Below are 6000 nucleotides of genomic sequence, written 5' to 3'. Positions count from 1 at the left end.
TCCTTTCTGCTTTTTCATGATGCTGCCAGTCGCATCCAGATAGACAATATCCTCCTGGCATCGCTCCTGATATATTTCAATCCCCCTGCGTGACCAAAGAAGAACCCCTTTTGGGTGTAGCATCACTTTCTGGAGGACCTCATCAGGACTGCCTTTTTTCTGGTCAAGCATTATTTGAAGACTTATGACTTCATTACTGTGCTGCCGGCTTCTGTTAAATTATGAATACTCTTCTCCCCTTGGTAATTTACTATTGCCTTGAGGTCCTCTTCACTGTCCACAGTAACTGTTACTGTGACAGGGCAATCCTCAAATCTGCAGTAACCAAGGCAGGAGAATTCAGGGCTCGCATGTAACGAACCCATCACCTTCAGTTTGTGCCTTTTAAAGGCAATTGAACAGTATGGGTTTATGGTCCTCAGACCTTTTGAAATCACATTTGTCCACTGGAGTCCTTTAAAGCTTCTTTCTTTTCTGTTCTTCTTGAGCTTTTCCCAATCACTCCTTTCAATGTAAAAGAATGATGGGTTCTTGGGTAAGTGGATTTTTATAAATCCATCGTCATCAGAGGTATTACTCATAGACCCCTAATGAAGAAATAAAATGTTACTATAACCTGTACGTATGTTCATTAATTAAATGTTTTTTTTAAACTGTGGAACATGTAATTCTAAAACCTTTGTTTCTGCGGTAATAGTACAGTCAAACGTGAACACAGACAAATACTTATTTTTCACATATTGTAATTGTAACATTAACAATAACAAGGAATAATGTGATGTCAAGTCAATGTAGAACACAAGATTCTTATTATCGTTATTTTTCTTTCAATTACAAGACAAGGCATATAGGCACCCAACATTGAATTAAACAAATTAGAAAAAGAGTGAAGACTAACCTTCTCTGAAGACTTGTGTCCCTCATCTTCAGCAGCACTTCCACTGGCCACAGACAGAGGAGTAGATGGGGAATATTCTGCATGCTGTGTTGATAGAAAGTCAAGCAATGTTTGACATTATACTTTAGAAGAACACAAGAAACCTGTATAAATAAAAAGAGTGAAGACTAACCTTCTCTGAAGACTTGTGTCCCTCATCTTCAGCAGCACTTCCACTGGCCACAGATGGCAGAGGAGATGAGGATTTTTCTGCCTGGTGCTTTTTGACAAAGTATATAATGTAATAATGATTTTTAAATGTAAACATTTCGAAAAGAACCTTGTTAATATGAAATGCCTGCATCTGTCTTTGAGAAACTCAATATAACAACCTTTATTATTGACTATCATCAGCAAGATTTGTTATATATATATATATATATATATATATATATATATATATATATATATATATATATATATATATATTTGTTTGTGTGTGTGTGTGCTCACCTTATGAAATACATTTTGCAGACGATAGCGATTGTTTTTAGTGTTTGCAATGGCAAGTGTAATGCACACTTGTCTCCAGAAGCCGTCTTTATTTGTAATATTATCATCATAGTCGCTGAGTTTCTTTTTCAGGACTTCAACTGTCTCCACAATTTCCTGGTCTACTATATGTATGGTTTTGTTCTATTGGGGAAATAATGCATTACAAATAAATGACATAGTTAGACATAGTTATTCAACTAAGTGTAATTTCACAGATGGATAGTTAATTATTGAATTACTCACCCCAAATAACTTGAATGAGTGAACTCTGGATAAAATCAAAAGAGGAAGAAATTAGGATGACACACACACACACACACACACACACACACACACACACACACACACACACACACACACATATATATATATATATATATATATATATATATATATATATATATATATATATATCATTGCTGTAAAACTGTAGAATACTGTTCTGTTCAGTCATTAATAAATGAATATAACGCACTTTTGGACATTCAAGTAACTACTAATAACAAACAAGAATTAATAAAACAATTTGTAATTAATATTAAGTTGCCGTGTGGTAGTTCACTTTTAGAAAAGTACTATTACTTATTTATTACTTATCTATTAATTACCTATTAAAAATTAATAAACAGGATCATAATACTTGTGTTTTACACATAATACATAATTAATGTACATTTAAGAAAAAAGGTAACCCACTTGTAATGACTGTGTCTATAATCTGTATTCTAAAGAGAAAACATATCACAAAAATGCAAAAGTTTAAATGATTTCAGTTAGTATTTAAGGCAAGGCAAGGCAAGTTTATTTATATAGCACATTTCATACACAATGGCAATTCAAAGTGCTTTACGTAGAAGAAATTAAAATAATAAAAAGAAATAAGAATAATTAAAACAGTTTAGAAAAATAAAAAATAAAATACAGTACAGTACAAACAGTCGGACAAACATTGGCACAGTGCTCATTCATTAAATGCATAGCTAAACAGAAGTGTTTTGAGTCTGGATTTGAAAGTGACTACTGTAGGAGCACGTCTGATCTCCTCTGGAAGCTGGTTCCAGCATAATAGCTAAAAGCGGACTCGCCATGCTTTGAGTGAACCCTAGGTATTTCTAGCTGATATGATCCTAATGATCTGAGTGATCTGTTGGGTTTATATTCAGTGAGCATATCTGCAATGTATTGAGGTCCTAGGCCATTGAATGATTTATATATCAGTAATAATACTTTAAAATCAATCCTAAATTTAACTGGAAGCCAGTGTAAAGACCTGAGGACTGGTGTGATGTGCTCATATTTTCTGGTTCTGCTCAAAATCCTGGCGGCAGCGTTCTGTATGAGCTGCAACTGTCTTATGGTTTTTTTTGGGAAGGCCAGTGAGGAGTCCATTACAGTAATCCACCCTGCTGGTGATGAAAGCATGCACAAGTTTCTCTAAGTCTTGTCTGGAAACAAAGCATCTAATTATTGCAATACTTTTCAGATGATAGTATGCTGATTTAGTTATTGCTTTGACATGACTACTGAAACTAAGGTCTGACTCTAGTGTCACACCAAGATTCCTGACTTGATGTTTAGTTGTTTGACCCCTAGAGTGAAGGTATGCGTTCACCTTGAGAACTTCATCTTTGTTTCCAAATGCAATGACTTCAGTTTTGTCTTTGTTTAACTGAAGAAAGTTTTGGCACATCAAACTGTTGACTTCATCAATGCATTGGCACAGGGAGTCAATCGGGCTGTAATCGTTAGGTGATAGGGCTAAGTAAATCTGTGTGTCGTCTGCATAGCTGTGGTAAGCAATTTGGTTCTTTCTCATTATTTGGCTCATTGGGAGCATATACAGGTTGAACAGGAGTGGCGCAAGAATTGAGCCTTGAGGGACTCCGCATGTCATGGATGTCCACTCAGACTTATGATCTCCTATACTCACATAATAACCTCTCCCATCTAAGTATGACCTGAACCATTTTAGGACTATCCCAGAAAGCCCCACCCAGTTTTCCAGCCTGTCAAGAAGTATGTTATGATCGACAAATGCAGCACTGAGGTCGAGTAATACCAGCACTGATAATTTGCCTGAATCAGTATTTAAGCGAATATCGTTTATTATCTTTATGAGCGCTGTCTCTGTGCTGTGGTGCGGTCGGAAACCAGATTGAAAATTGTCAAAGTATCCATTCGAGCTTAAGAATTTGTTCAGCTGATTGAAGACAACTTTTTCAATGATCTTGCCTATGAAAGGAAGATTTGAGATCGGCCTATAGTTGCTTAATATGGTCTTATCCAGATTGTGCTTTTTCAGGAGGGGCTTGACAACTGCAGTTTTCAGGGAGTTTGGAAAACTCCCAGAGAGAAGTGAGGCATTTACCACTTCTAGAAGATCTGCTTCTAAACTGTTTAACACACTTTTGAAAAATGATGTGGGAAGTGTGTCAAGAGCGCAGGTTGATGTTTTAAGGTGCTGTACGGTTTCTTCCAAAATTTTGCCATCAATTTCTTTGAAGTCAGACTGTTACGAACCGTACACTGTTTTTCTTCTTGTGTATGTTCTTTTGTTTTTCTATTGTTTGTCATTTTTTTTAGCACTTCTAGGTACCGCCTACTTTCGGAACGCTATTGGTGGATGTGCCTGTCAATCATCGTTGGTCGACTGTGACGTCGCGGGATCTCCGCCAGACACCATTGGCTCCGACGCGTTTAAAACGGAAGCGGCAGCTGGAAGAGTTGGCGGCTGTTTTGACTTGGCGTGTCACTGTTTGTGTTGCTTGTCTGTGTTATGCTACTACCTTAAACGCTTACGAGATTTCCATGAGAGTGATGGAATGAGCTGTGTAATGGTTGTCATTAGTGACATTTGTGTTCTTGTTGAACGAGTGCCTTTGACACTTCTGGCTGCTGAAACTTCACTTAAACTAACTGCTGTCTTTTAGACGACGGAGATGTGGAACAAGCTTAGTAAGTCACGTGACATACATACCTTGCACGTAGGAGTTTCTATGTATTAGATACACTAGTTTAGTGAAGTGCGCTAAATATGTATTTTTGTGTTTATTAGTTAGAGTAAGTTCAGGGCGCATTTGCGCTGAAGATTTTTCTTTTCATATTTTTGTTTTCTTATTTAGAGGACCGGGAGGAGACAGTTGGGGTTCTTTTTGTTATATTTATTTCTTTGATTTGTTAGCGCTACTTTTAGTTCCCTCTCTCGTTTGTCTTGGTTATATATATATTTCTTATTCTTCTCTTAATTGTTTGTAAATGTTTATGGTCTTCTTGAGAGCAATAAATCTTTTGCGGTGATAATTTGATGGTCTTGTGTTTCTCTTGCCACACACTTAAGCCTTTTCTATTGGTCATCTCAATGTTACTTCTTTTAAAACTCCTAGACAATAACTTTCCATCAAAGGTCGTAACATTTAATGGGGGCTCGTCCGGGATAATTTAATATATTTTCGGTGTAGATATTACCGGATGGATTGTTAAATTCTTGGGAGGTAAACAAAATGACCAAAGAAATAGCTATGGTAGTGGCAATAGAATTCGTTGGTTGTGTAGTAGGCTAGTGTAACTTAGGTAAGTTTGTCATAGTATAGCACTCTTGAGCACGTGACATTGTAATTTAAAATGTTCAGTTTAGAGGAATTTGTTGAGAATCCGTCGTTGGAGTTGCTTAACGTTTGTCGGAAACAGGACTTGTTTTTGGTGGCTGATCATTTTAAATTGTTAATTAATAAACAGGATTGTAAAGCCGAAGTTAAGCAAAAGATAATAGACCAGTTACTTGAGCTTAATGTACTTCTCATGTCAAATATTGAAATGGAGGAGACGGCTGATCATCTAAGCCCTGGTGATGAGGTGTTTGCTTCTCTTGAAATGAGAGATAAGAACGTGTGTAGTGGCAGAACCGATGCAGATGCAGGGGTGGAGGCCGTTGCAGATGCTGGTGTTGGACTGCCACCCTTTGAACCGTTCTCTCCACTCTCTGTGGGTTCGCGAGACGATGCGCGGCTGAAAGTCCGTCTGGCACGTCTACATTATGATTCCCAAGAGCACACCCGTCGGGCTGAACTTGACCTACGTTTGCAGATACGCAAACTTGAAATCGAGGCTGAGACGCAAGTGAGGCTGCGCCAGCTCGAGTTGGACGCTTCAAGGAAGGCTGTGGAGGCTAATCAGCCAGATCCAGTTTCTCCTTCAAATGTTTCTTCGGTGTCGATATCATCCAGACCCAATTTTGACGTGAGTAAGTACATTGCTCTTGTTCCACAATTCAGAGAATCAGAAGTTGATTCGTATTTTAATGCGTTTGAACGGATTGCGACTTCTTTGCATTGGCCACTTGAATTCTGGTCTTTGTTACTGCAGTGTAAACTTGTGGGAAAGGCTTTAGAGGTGTACTCCACTTTGTCACTTGAAGAAAGTTTGAAGTATGATTCAGTCAAATCAGCGATACTTCGTGCATATGAACTAGTTCCTGAGGCGTACAGACAGAAGTTTAGGGCGCATAGAAAAACTCCTAGTCAAACTTTTGTGGAATTTGCTAGAGAGAAGGGCACGCTTTTTGATAAGTG

Source organism: Abramis brama, assembly GCF_963993115.1.
Source record: "Abramis brama genome assembly, chromosome: 6".
Lineage (NCBI taxonomy): Eukaryota > Metazoa > Chordata > Actinopteri > Cypriniformes > Leuciscidae > Abramis > Abramis brama.
The sequence above is the reverse complement of the archived record's forward strand: the minus strand, read 5'-3'. Positions refer to the sequence as shown.